At 39.0% G+C, this 14,735-nt stretch overlaps 1 pseudogene; it reads right to left on the bottom strand.

Annotated features, from left to right (window-relative positions):
* LOC120941314 overlaps window positions 1–14,735 on the bottom strand; it is a 258,756-nt pseudogene that overhangs the window by 96,293 nt on the left and 147,728 nt on the right.

Below are 14,735 nucleotides of genomic sequence, written 5' to 3'. Positions count from 1 at the left end.
GTGCCGATAGATCTTGTGGCCATAAAAAATATTAAAATAAAAATTAAAACGCTTCCAGCTGGATTTGCATTAATGGTTAGTTGTCAGCAAGAGTTAGCTAATTAGGCTGCCCTCTTGTGGCCACAACAAAAAAGACTCAAATCACAGCTAGAGGATATGTAATGCAAATACAGAACATGACACTTATGACAAATGTCAAATTTCAATTTGATAACAGTTCTTGTGAGCCAAAAATGGCTCAAGATATATCTATATCATAATGGATATTAATGTTAATAAAAAATATGTAAAAAATATTATAAAAAATATTATTAGATTAACCAAAAAAAAAAAAAAAAAAAAAAAAAAAAAAAAAACAAGAGAAAACCTTGAATGTAGAAAAAGCCCAGATACACCAAAGATCAGAGCTGGTGTACAAGAAAAAAACATTTATGATAACAGGAACATAAAAATTAGCCATTGTCTATGAAGGCATTAACATCGGTGTCTATATTCAGTCCAAAGGGAACATATGTCCGGACTCTATATATCCAGGCCATTTCGAGCCTGGATAGTTCTCTTACTAATGAGTTGCCTCTCCAGTGGGGATCGAATTTATCAATCCCAATGAAGAGAGTGCCTTCTGGGTTTCGATCATGAAATTGGTCATAGTGATTGGACACAGAATGTTTTGGGAATCCAGATCTAATATTGGTGATATGTTCACCTAATCTAACATTCATTGGTCTTTTGGTCCTGCCAATATACTGTAACCCACACGGGCATTCTAAAAGATATACGACACCAGTTGTACTGCACGTAATAAAAGGCTCTATCTTATGTTCTTTCAGAGTGCTTGTAGAGATAAAGGATAACGTTTTCTTAGATTTTATCTTATTTATCCTACACACTGTACAATTTCTACATTGGTGATAACCCTTGATGTCTCGTTGAAAGAAAGACACCTTTTTCGTAGGAGGGTCAACCACATTAGGGGCTATTTTGTCCCGAAGTGAGGGTACACCTCTGAAAATTACTTGAGGGTTTGTGGGTAAGAATGTATTTATGATCCTATCATTGGACAGCAGGTGCCAATGTTTCTTAATCAGTTTTTTTATGGCATAATGTTGGTTGGAATAGGTAGTGACAAATGGCACTATGGGTCTATCCCCACCAGATTTAGTACCAGAGGTCAACAATACATTCCTATCCAATGCAGCAACTTCCTTAAAGGTACTATCCAAGATTAAAGGGTCATATCCCTTCTCCAGTAGCCTGACTTTAAGTGTCCCAGCTTGGGCTTCGTAATCTTTCAGGGTGGAACAATTCCTCCTCATCCTAATAAATTGGCTTTTGGGAACAGAATTTAGCCAATTATCGTGGTGACAGCTTCCTATTGGGATAAATGCATTCCTGTCTGTCTTTTTAAAGTAAGTTTTAGTCAAAAATGAGTCGTTCTCCTTCATAATGGTAAGATCAAGGAAGTCAATAGACTCCTGACTGGCTTCAAATGACAGACATATACCTCGTTCATTGATATTAAGTGAGGACATAAAGGAATCCAATTCTGGTTTGCTGCCTGTCCATAGGAGGAGGACGTCATCTATATACCTAGCCCACAATTTAATGTGGGGATGGGGATCCAGGTAGATGACGTCCTCCTCCCACTTGGCCATAAACAAATTGGCTAAGCTAGGCGCGTACTTCGCGCCCATGGCAACTCCACGAACCTGTTTATAATAGTTATGATCAAACCAGAAATAATTTTGGCCTGCAGCATATTCCAATAATTCCATAAGGAAACCCTTCTGTGGTGGTAATAAATCAGAAGAGAGATCCAAATAGTATTTAACAGCTTCTAGGCCCAAATCATGGGGGATGATGGTATACAGAGATTGAACATCTGCGGTTACCATCCATACCCCATGATCAGCCCTTAATGATGACAGCATGTTAATCACCTGTTTAGAGTCCTTAAGGTGCGATGGCATCTTCTGAACCAGAGGCTGAAGGTAGTAGTCAATATATTTGCCCACCCTGGATGTGATCGAATCTATGCCACTGATAATTGGGCGTCCAGGGGGGCAAGTTAGACTCTTATGCATTTTGGGCAAGCTGTATAAAATCGGAACCCTTGGGGCCTTGGGCACCAAAAACAGTTGTTCTTTATCATTGAGTATCCCCAATTGGGAGCCCTTCTGGATCAATGTCTCCAATGTCTCTTTATATTGGATAATCGGATTTCCCGGTAAGGGAACATAAGTATCTCTATCATTGACTATTGTTTTGATTCCATCAATATAGAAGGTCCGATCCATAACTACTATGCCCCCTCCTTTGTCCGCTGGACGTATAACGAGATCCTTATTTGTACATAAGGTGTCCAAGCCTATTTCTAGGTTATGGTCCATCTTATGGCCAGACACTTTAATTTTTTCCAAGTCCCTGAGCACTACATCTCTAAAGACTCGCAATGAAGGAGCCAAAGTACCAGGGGGGTTCCAAGTGGATGCATTGGCAAGTCCCGAGTGTTGTACAGTTGATTCACTCACAGCTGTATCTCTGGATGGTAAATCAGCAAAGTAGCGTTTGATGTTGACTTTGCGAATGTATTGATGAACATCCATATAAGTTTGAAACTTGTTAAGTTTCCTCGGGGGGGCAAATTTAAGTCCTTTATTTAACAATGCAATTTCTGGCTGGGTTAGAACATGGGAGCTAATATTAAAAATACCATCCCCTTTTAAGTTCTCGATTTTTTTGGAATTTGTTCTCCTCCCCCCTCTGCTCCCTCTTTTCCTTCCACCGGTCTTTTTGTTCCTTTGTTTGGTTTGGGAAAACCCCAATGTTCACCTACATTCTTTTCCCATTGGCCTAGAGGGAAATCCCTTGAAGGTCCAAGGCGATATAGTTCATGGACCTGTCTCGCCTGTTCATAATCGACCGGTCCACTATTGCTGGGGCCCTCACGGTCCCTTAGTGGATAAAAGCGATTTTTGGTGTCAAAATCGCTGTCGTAGTCAAGGTCCTCCCTTGGTCTTTCTACATAATAGCGGGGATCTTGATAAGATCTCTGATCCAATGATGGACCATATTTGTAGTAGTTACCCTGGCCTCTTCCAAGATCCCTTTCTCTTCTTGGGGAATCCCTGTAGTGATGATAGTCCTGAGGACCGTTAATCCGATCTGGATTGGCCCCATAACTATCATATGAGGGTTTATTCCAACCAGAGTTTTTGGTCTGTGGATAGTTTTTTGAGGTACCTGATGTCCTATTAGGTGAATGATTATTCGCCTTTCTCAGCCTTTTTCCTCCTTTTTTATTATTATTAGAGGGTTTAGGGGTCTTTGTCTGATCCCCTACAGGCACAGGATGTTGTAAGTGAATTGCTGTTTTCACTGGGCTATTATCTCCCTGTACAATAGCTTCCATTCTTGAGTTGGCCTCATTTTGCTGTTCGGCCGCCAGTTTCTTTTGCCAATCGAAGACCAAACTGGCCTGGTAATCCCCAAAATCCCTATTATATTTTTTTCTTTTTTTAATTTTTTGTTCTTTTTCTTCTTTATCAAGGATCACCAAAAGATGAGAGGATCGTTGTTTATACTCATCACTCTCTTTGCTTGATGCTAATGTTTCTTTAAGTGCTTTTATCTCATTATCCAATTTTTCTAATTTAGTGGTTTTTTTGGTTACTAAAAAACGTAAAAAACTAATTCCTGCTTCATTAAAATACCTAAACCATTCTTGTAACTCATGGTCGCCATTCTGAGGGCTCACCTGCCACCTCAGACTCCTGGGGACCATGCTGAGTTTGATATAGGTGTTTAAAAACGCTATATCCCACTGAGTGTGTATTTCAGTAATGGTAAGATTTTTGAGTCTGATAAAAAGACCCTTCATATCACTCTCATTGTCATCATACATTTTAAAAACATCTTCAGTGTTGACAATTTTAGCAGCCCTGTATTCGAATACATCCATTTTGTGCTAAATTGCTATATACAAACAATATAAGTGAGTATAGGAATTAAATATTATGATAATAAAAATATTCCCAACCTATTCAAGGTGATTTAAGTGAATAAATAAATAAAATATGACCGCTGCTGTAAATTGGTATCTGTGGCAAAGTGTGTAAAAAAATAAATACTGCGCAGGTCTAAACAGTCTTATATGGTGAGAAACCACTTGAATTGGTTCAAAAAACAGTGAAAAAAATAATAAATAAAAAATAAAAATAATTAAAATAACAAATATGAAACTAAAAAGCTGCTGCTGCTCAAAATGTCAGATAAACATAAATTGCAAATAATAGTGGTATAAGCTGCGCTGCAATATGATGTGAAAAATCAATATAACAATCAAATTATAAAGAATATGATGCACACAAAACGCTAGTGCAATGTGAAATGATTAGGTGAAGGTGCAAAGTCCATATAAATGGATGTATCTCAGGGAAAATCAGGATGACAGAAAGTTCTCCGAGTGTGTGAAAAAGTATCCAAACTTATCCAGTGAATCTGTAAAGTAGATAGCAAAGTCCTCCACCGTTAAATCCTAACTGCTTACCACAACGATAAGTAAATCAAGCATGTAACCGTGGCTGCCAATTCCAAGATTCCAGGGGAAATTTTTCACTTTATCTTTGTTTCAGATATCAGACTATTCACTTTCCAGAGTATGACCCAAAAGAGAAAAGGCTGACATAGCGTGATACCGTAATAAAATTCGTTTATTAGTAAAAGTGTTGCACTTACAGTTATGCAGTAAAACAGTGCGTGTATAGTAATAGCCGGCCGGCTTAACTGTCCGCTCGTCCTTCCGGATAGAGTGCGCAGTACAATTCGTGGTGACGTCAGCACGCCGCTTCTCCCTACGCCGTTTCGTCACAACAATGACTTCTTCCAGGGGCACAAGCGGCGCGCTGACTCGCCACTCTTTTAAAAGCAATAACAACATCCGGGACCGCCCAGCTCTGAACCTTGGAGATCGCGGGCGCAAACCGCCATGTTTGAATCGGGATCCCTGCCACCAATGAATAGTAATGCAGGCAACAAAACTCAAAAGCGGGGATATATATAGAATAAAACGTACAGTCTAAATCAATGATTCATACGCTTTAGGAGATAAAATTTTGAAACGAACGATTAAAAATTGGAATTAAAAAGATAAACAGGTTTGGTAAATGTGAGAAATTATGTGATGAAAATTATCTCACATACCATAATATCCTGAAAAAAGAAAAATTATTTATAAGCACTGGTTGCAAGTGCCGATAGATCTTGTGGCCATAAAAAATTATTACCACCACAGAAGGGTTTCCTTATGGAATTATTGGAATATGCTGCAGGCCAAAATTATTTCTGGTTTGATCATAACTATTATAAACAGGTTCGTGGAGTTGCCATGGGCGCGAAGTACGCGCCTAGCTTAGCCAATTTGTTTATGGCCAAGTGGGAGGAGGACGTCATCTACCTGGATCCCCATCCCCACATTAAATTGTGGGCTAGGTATATAGATGACGTCCTCCTCCTATGGACAGGCAGCAAACCAGAATTGGATTCCTTTATGTCCTCACTTAATATCAATGAACGAGGTATATGTCTGTCATTTGAAGCCAGTCAGGAGTCTATTGACTTCCTTGATCTTACCATTATGAAGGAGAACGACTCATTTTTGACTAAAACTTACTTTAAAAAGACAGACAGGAATGCATTTATCCCAATAGGAAGCTGTCACCACGATAATTGGCTAAATTCTGTTCCCAAAAGCCAATTTATTAGGATGAGGAGGAATTGTTCCACCCTGAAAGATTACGAAGCCCAAGCTGGGACACTTAAAGTCAGGCTACTGGAGAAGGGATATGACCCTTTAATCTTGGATAGTACCTTTAAGGAAGTTGCTGCATTGGATAGGAATGTATTGTTGACCTCTGGTACTAAATCTGGTGGGGATAGACCCATAGTGCCATTTGTCACTACCTATTCCAACCAACATTATGCCATAAAAAAACTGATTAAGAAACATTGGCACCTGCTGTCCAATGATAGGATCATAAATACATTCTTACCCACAAACCCTCAAGTAATTTTCAGAGGTGTACCCTCACTTCGGGACAAAATAGCCCCTAATGTGGTTGACCCTCCTACGAAAAAGGTGTCTTTCTTTCAACGAGACATCAAGGGTTATCACCAATGTAGAAATTGTACAGTGTGTAGGATAAATAAGATAAAATCTAAGAAAACGTTATCCTTTATCTCTACAAGCACTCTGAAAGAACATAAGATAGAGCCTTTTATTACGTGCAGTACAACTGGTGTCGTATATCTTTTAGAATGCCCGTGTGGGTTACAGTATATTGGCAGGACCAAAAGACCAATGAATGTTAGATTAGGTGAACATATCACCAATATTAGATCTGGATTCCCAAAACATTCTGTGTCCAATCACTATGACCAATTTCATGATCGAAACCCAGAAGGCACTCTCTTCATTGGGATTGATAAATTCGATCCCCACTGGAGAGGCAACTCATTAGTAAGAGAACTATCCAGGCTCGAAATGGCCTGGATATATAGAGTCCGGACATATGTTCCCTTTGGACTGAATATAGACACCGATGTTAATGCCTTCATAGACAATGGCTAATTTTTATGTTCCTGTTATCATAAATGTTTTTTTCTTGTACACCAGCTCTGATCTTTGGTGTATCTGGGCTTTTTCTACATTCAAGGTTTTCTCTTGTTTTTTTTTTTTTTTTTTTTTTTTTTTTTTTTTTTGGTTAATCTAATAATATTTTTTATAATATTTTTTACATATTTTTTATTAACATTAATATCCATTATGATATAGATATATCTTGAGCCATTTTTGGCTCACAAGAACTGTTATCAAATTGAAATTTGACATTTGTCATAAGTGTCATGTTCTGTATTTGCATTACATATCCTCTAGCTGTGATTTGAGTCTTTTTTGTTGTGGCCACAAGAGGGCAGCCTAATTAGCTAACTCTTGCTGACAACTAACCATTAATGCAAATCCAGCTGGAAGCGTTTTAATTTTTATTTTAATATTTTTTATGGCCACAAGATCTATCGGCACTTGCAACCAGTGCTTATAAATAATTTTTCTTTTTTCAGGATATTATGGTATGTGAGATAATTTTCATCACATAATTTCTCACATTTACCAAACCTGTTTATCTTTTTAATTCCAATTTTTAATCGTTCGTTTCAAAATTTTATCTCCTAAAGCGTATGAATCATTGATTTAGACTGTACGTTTTATTCTATATATATCCCCGCTTTTGAGTTTTGTTGCCTGCATTACTATTCATTGGTGGCAGGGATCCCGATTCAAACATGGCGGTTTGCGCCCGCGATCTCCAAGGTTCAGAGCTGGGCGGTCCCGGATGTTGTTATTGCTTTTAAAAGAGTGGCGAGTCAGCGCGCCGCTTGTGCCCCTGGAAGAAGTCATTGTTGTGACGAAACGGCGTAGGGAGAAGCGGCGTGCTGACGTCACCACGAATTGTACTGCGCACTCTATCCGGAAGGACGAGCGGACAGTTAAGCCGGCCGGCTATTACTATACACGCACTGTTTTACTGCATAACTGTAAGTGCAACACTTTTACTAATAAACGAATTTTATTACGGTATCACGCTATGTCAGCCTTTTCTCTTTTGGGTCATACTCTGGAAAGTGAATAGTCTGATATTTGAAACAAAGATAAAGTGAAAAATTTCCCCTGGAATCTTGGAATTGGCAGCCACGGTTACATGCTTGATTTACTTATCGTTGTGGTAAGCAGTTAGGATTTAACGGTGGAGGACTTTGCTATCTACTTTACAGATTCACTGGATAAGTTTGGATACTTTTTCACACACTCGGAGAACTTTCTGTCATCCTGATTTTCCCTGAGATACATCCATTTATATGGACTTTGCACCTTCACCTAATCATTTCACATTGCACTAGCGTTTTGTGTGCATCATATTCTTTATAATTTGATTGTTATATTGATTTTTCACATCATATTGCAGCGCAGCTTATACCACTATTATTTGCAATTTATGTTTATCTGACATTTTGAGCAGCAGCAGCTTTTTAGTTTCATATTTGTTATTTTAATTATTTTTATTTTTTATTTATTATTTTTTTCACTGTTTTTTGAACCAATTCAAGTGGTTTCTCACCATATAAGACTGTTTAGACCTGCGCAGTATTTATTTTTTTACACACTTTGCCACAGATACCAATTTACAGCAGCGGTCATATTTTATTTATTTATTCACTTAAATCACCTTGAATAGGTTGGGAATATTTTTATTATCATAATATTTAATTCCTATACTCACTTATATTGTTTGTATATAGCAATTTAGCACAAAATGGATGTATTCGAATACAGGGCTGCTAAAATTGTCAACACTGAAGATGTTTTTAAAATGTATGATGACAATGAGAGTGATATGAAGGGTCTTTTTATCAGACTCAAAAATCTTACCATTACTGAAATACACACTCAGTGGGATATAGCGTTTTTAAACACCTATATCAAACTCAGCATGGTCCCCAGGAGTCTGAGGTGGCAGGTGAGCCCTCAGAATGGCGACCATGAGTTACAAGAATGGTTTAGGTATTTTAATGAAGCAGGAATTAGTTTTTTACGTTTTTTAGTAACCAAAAAAACCACTAAATTAGAAAAATTGGATAATGAGATAAAAGCACTTAAAGAAACATTAGCATCAAGCAAAGAGAGTGATGAGTATAAACAACGATCCTCTCATCTTTTGGTGATCCTTGATAAAGAAGAAAAAGAACAAAAAATTAAAAAAAGAAAAAAATATAATAGGGATTTTGGGGATTACCAGGCCAGTTTGGTCTTCGATTGGCAAAAGAAACTGGCGGCCGAACAGCAAAATGAGGCCAACTCAAGAATGGAAGCTATTGTACAGGGAGATAATAGCCCAGTGAAAACAGCAATTCACTTACAACATCCTGTGCCTGTAGGGGATCAGACAAAGACCCCTAAACCCTCTAATAATAATAAAAAAGGAGGAAAAAGGCTGAGAAAGGCGAATAATCATTCACCTAATAGGACATCAGGTACCTCAAAAAACTATCCACAGACCAAAAACTCTGGTTGGAATAAACCCTCATATGATAGTTATGGGGCCAATCCAGATCGGATTAACGGTCCTCAGGACTATCATCACTACAGGGATTCCCCAAGAAGAGAAAGGGATCTTGGAAGAGGCCAGGGTAACTACTACAAATATGGTCCATCATTGGATCAGAGATCTTATCAAGATCCCCGCTATTATGTAGAAAGACCAAGGGAGGACCTTGACTACGACAGCGATTTTGACACCAAAAATCGCTTTTATCCACTAAGGGACCGTGAGGGCCCCAGCAATAGTGGACCGGTCGATTATGAACAGGCGAGACAGGTCCATGAACTATATCGCCTTGGACCTTCAAGGGATTTCCCTCTAGGCCAATGGGAAAAGAATGTAGGTGAACATTGGGGTTTTCCCAAACCAAACAAAGGAACAAAAAGACCGGTGGAAGGAAAAGAGGGAGCAGAGGGGGGAGGAGAACAAATTCCAAAAAAATCGAGAACTTAAAAGGGGATGGTATTTTTAATATTAGCTCCCATGTTCTAACCCAGCCAGAAATTGCATTGTTAAATAAAGGACTTAAATTTGCCCCCCCGAGGAAACTTAACAAGTTTCAAACTTATATGGATGTTCATCAATACATTCGCAAAGTCAACATCAAACGCTACTTTGCTGATTTACCATCCAGAGATACAGCTGTGAGTGAATCAACTGTACAACACTCGGGACTTGCCAATGCATCCACTTGGAACCCCCCTGGTACTTTGGCTCCTTCATTGCGAGTCTTTAGAGATGTAGTGCTCAGGGACTTGGAAAAAATTAAAGTGTCTGGCCATAAGATGGACCATAACCTAGAAATAGGCTTGGACACCTTATGTACAAATAAGGATCTCGTTATACGTCCAGCGGACAAAGGAGGGGGCATAGTAGTTATGGATCGGACCTTCTATATTGATGGAATCAAAACAATAGTCAATGATAGAGATACTTATGTTCCCTTACCGGGAAATCCGATTATCCAATATAAAGAGACATTGGAGACATTGATCCAGAAGGGCTCCCAATTGGGGATACTCAATGATAAAGAACAACTGTTTTTGGTGCCCAAGGCCCCAAGGGTTCCGATTTTATACAGCTTGCCCAAAATGCATAAGAGTCTAACTTGCCCCCCTGGACGCCCAATTATCAGTGGCATAGATTCGATCACATCCAGGGTGGGCAAATATATTGACTACTACCTTCAGCCTCTGGTTCAGAAGATGCCATCGCACCTTAAGGACTCTAAACAGGTGATTAACATGCTGTCATCATTAAGGGCTGATCATGGGGTATGGATGGTAACCGCAGATGTTCAATCTCTGTATACCATCATCCCCCATGATTTGGGCCTAGAAGCTGTTAAATACTATTTGGATCTCTCTTCTGATTTATTACCACCACAGAAGGGTTTCCTTATGGAATTATTGGAATATGCTGCAGGCCAAAATTATTTCTGGTTTGATCATAACTATTATAAACAGGTTCGTGGAGTTGCCATGGGCGCGAAGTACGCGCCTAGCTTAGCCAATTTGTTTATGGCCAAGTGGGAGGAGGACGTCATCTACCTGGATCCCCATCCCCACATTAAATTGTGGGCTAGGTATATAGATGACGTCCTCCTCCTATGGACAGGCAGCAAACCAGAATTGGATTCCTTTATGTCCTCACTTAATATCAATGAACGAGGTATATGTCTGTCATTTGAAGCCAGTCAGGAGTCTATTGACTTCCTTGATCTTACCATTATGAAGGAGAACGACTCATTTTTGACTAAAACTTACTTTAAAAAGACAGACAGGAATGCATTTATCCCAATAGGAAGCTGTCACCACGATAATTGGCTAAATTCTGTTCCCAAAAGCCAATTTATTAGGATGAGGAGGAATTGTTCCACCCTGAAAGATTACGAAGCCCAAGCTGGGACACTTAAAGTCAGGCTACTGGAGAAGGGATATGACCCTTTAATCTTGGATAGTACCTTTAAGGAAGTTGCTGCATTGGATAGGAATGTATTGTTGACCTCTGGTACTAAATCTGGTGGGGATAGACCCATAGTGCCATTTGTCACTACCTATTCCAACCAACATTATGCCATAAAAAAACTGATTAAGAAACATTGGCACCTGCTGTCCAATGATAGGATCATAAATACATTCTTACCCACAAACCCTCAAGTAATTTTCAGAGGTGTACCCTCACTTCGGGACAAAATAGCCCCTAATGTGGTTGACCCTCCTACGAAAAAGGTGTCTTTCTTTCAACGAGACATCAAGGGTTATCACCAATGTAGAAATTGTACAGTGTGTAGGATAAATAAGATAAAATCTAAGAAAACGTTATCCTTTATCTCTACAAGCACTCTGAAAGAACATAAGATAGAGCCTTTTATTACGTGCAGTACAACTGGTGTCGTATATCTTTTAGAATGCCCGTGTGGGTTACAGTATATTGGCAGGACCAAAAGACCAATGAATGTTAGATTAGGTGAACATATCACCAATATTAGATCTGGATTCCCAAAACATTCTGTGTCCAATCACTATGACCAATTTCATGATCGAAACCCAGAAGGCACTCTCTTCATTGGGATTGATAAATTCGATCCCCACTGGAGAGGCAACTCATTAGTAAGAGAACTATCCAGGCTCGAAATGGCCTGGATATATAGAGTCCGGACATATGTTCCCTTTGGACTGAATATAGACACCGATGTTAATGCCTTCATAGACAATGGCTAATTTTTATGTTCCTGTTATCATAAATGTTTTTTTCTTGTACACCAGCTCTGATCTTTGGTGTATCTGGGCTTTTTCTACATTCAAGGTTTTCTCTTGTTTTTTTTTTTTTTTTTTTTTTTTTTTTTTTTTTTTTTTTTTTTGGTTAATCTAATAATATTTTTTATAATATTTTTTACATATTTTTTATTAACATTAATATCCATTATGATATAGATATATCTTGAGCCATTTTTGGCTCACAAGAACTGTTATCAAATTGAAATTTGACATTTGTCATAAGTGTCATGTTCTGTATTTGCATTACATATCCTCTAGCTGTGATTTGAGTCTTTTTTGTTGTGGCCACAAGAGGGCAGCCTAATTAGCTAACTCTTGCTGACAACTAACCATTAATGCAAATCCAGCTGGAAGCGTTTTAATTTTTATTTTAATATTTTTTATGGCCACAAGATCTATCGGCACTTGCAACCAGTGCTTATAAATAATTTTTCTTTTTTCAGGATATTATGGTATGTGAGATAATTTTCATCACATAATTTCTCACATTTACCAAACCTGTTTATCTTTTTAATTCCAATTTTTAATCGTTCGTTTCAAAATTTTATCTCCTAAAGCGTATGAATCATTGATTTAGACTGTACGTTTTATTCTATATATATCCCCGCTTTTGAGTTTTGTTGCCTGCATTACTATTCATTGGTGGCAGGGATCCCGATTCAAACATGGCGGTTTGCGCCCGCGATCTCCAAGGTTCAGAGCTGGGCGGTCCCGGATGTTGTTATTGCTTTTAAAAGAGTGGCGAGTCAGCGCGCCGCTTGTGCCCCTGGAAGAAGTCATTGTTGTGACGAAACGGCGTAGGGAGAAGCGGCGTGCTGACGTCACCACGAATTGTACTGCGCACTCTATCCGGAAGGACGAGCGGACAGTTAAGCCGGCCGGCTATTACTATACACGCACTGTTTTACTGCATAACTGTAAGTGCAACACTTTTACTAATAAACGAATTTTATTACGGTATCACGCTATGTCAGCCTTTTCTCTTTTGGGTCATACTCTGGAAAGTGAATAGTCTGATATTTGAAACAAAGATAAAGTGAAAAATTTCCCCTGGAATCTTGGAATTGGCAGCCACGGTTACATGCTTGATTTACTTATCGTTGTGGTAAGCAGTTAGGATTTAACGGTGGAGGACTTTGCTATCTACTTTACAGATTCACTGGATAAGTTTGGATACTTTTTCACACACTCGGAGAACTTTCTGTCATCCTGATTTTCCCTGAGATACATCCATTTATATGGACTTTGCACCTTCACCTAATCATTTCACATTGCACTAGCGTTTTGTGTGCATCATATTCTTTATAATTTGATTGTTATATTGATTTTTCACATCATATTGCAGCGCAGCTTATACCACTATTATTTGCAATTTATGTTTATCTGACATTTTGAGCAGCAGCAGCTTTTTAGTTTCATATTTGTTATTTTAATTATTTTTATTTTTTATTTATTATTTTTTTCACTGTTTTTTGAACCAATTCAAGTGGTTTCTCACCATATAAGACTGTTTAGACCTGCGCAGTATTTATTTTTTTACACACCTTTAAGAACATTGCCATTATTTTTTTATTATTTAATAGTGAGTCTCTCATCTACAGATGTGTTATGTTCTATTGTTGAGATGGTAGATGTTATCAATAATAAGGATGTCACACAATGTTGGTTCATGTAAAATCTTACCATTAGAGCTACTCCTTGGCCTCCAATGTTCACCCGGACCTTGGCTTTTTGTGAAGGGGAATGGGCTGTGGTAATGCAAACAATCTGTGTGCTGTTAGCGGATTGAACAATGCACGGGGACTGTGCAATTGTGACAGCGATATGTGAGGCATCGTTGCTAGAAAGGAAAGAAAAATGTTGATCATTAGACATTTCCAATTACTTTATAGGGACAATTTTGCAGGCTGAGAGGGAAAGTAACATTGTCTGCCTATAACAAATGTACTATTCAGTCCTCCTTTTCCTAATAATGAGAAGGGCGGTCACTGGCTAGTTGGTAAGCCTTCATTTCTCCCCCTGGTGGCGGGTCCCTTCACGTACTGGATTCCATCCATTGGGGCAGATCCACGAAGCGAGTATCTATTGATACGCCGGCGTACTTTCAAATTTCCTGCGTCGTATCTTTGTTTTGAATCCTCAAAACAAGATACGACGGCATCTGGGTTAGATCCGACAGGCGTACGTCTTCGTATGCCGTCGGATCATAGATGCAATTCTTCGGCGTCCGCTGGGTGGCGTTCCCGTCGTAATCCGCGTCGAGTATGCAAATTAGCTATTTCCGACGATCCACGAACGTATGAGCGGCCGTCGCATTCTTTTACGTCATCTCTAGTCGGCTTTTTCCGGCGTATAGTTAAAGCTGCTATATGGTGGCGTACTCAATGTTAAGTATGGCCGTCGTTCCCGCGTATAATTTTGAAAATGTTATTTTGTTTGCGTAAGTCGTCCGTGAATCGGGCTGGATGTAATTTACGTCCACGTCAAAACAATGACGTCTTTGCGACGTCATTTTGCGCAATGCACGGCGGGAAATTTAGGGACGACGCATGCGCAGTTCATTCATTCATTTTTAAATGAAACACGCCCCCTACCCGCCGCATTTGAATTCCGCGCCATTACGCAGCGAGAGATACACTACGCCGCCGTAACTTACGGCACAAATTCGTTGTGGATTTAAAACAAAGCTAAGTAAGTTACGGTGGCGTAGCGTATCTTAGATACGCTGCGCCGGTGCAGATCTTTGTGGATCTGCCTCTCTGTGTTTAGATCACTGGAGGTCTATGTGAACTTTCACTTC

Source organism: Rana temporaria, chromosome 5, assembly GCF_905171775.1.
Source record: "Rana temporaria chromosome 5, aRanTem1.1, whole genome shotgun sequence".
Taxonomy (NCBI): domain Eukaryota; kingdom Metazoa; phylum Chordata; class Amphibia; order Anura; family Ranidae; genus Rana; species Rana temporaria.
This window is presented reverse-complemented; position numbering and strand designations above follow the sequence as displayed.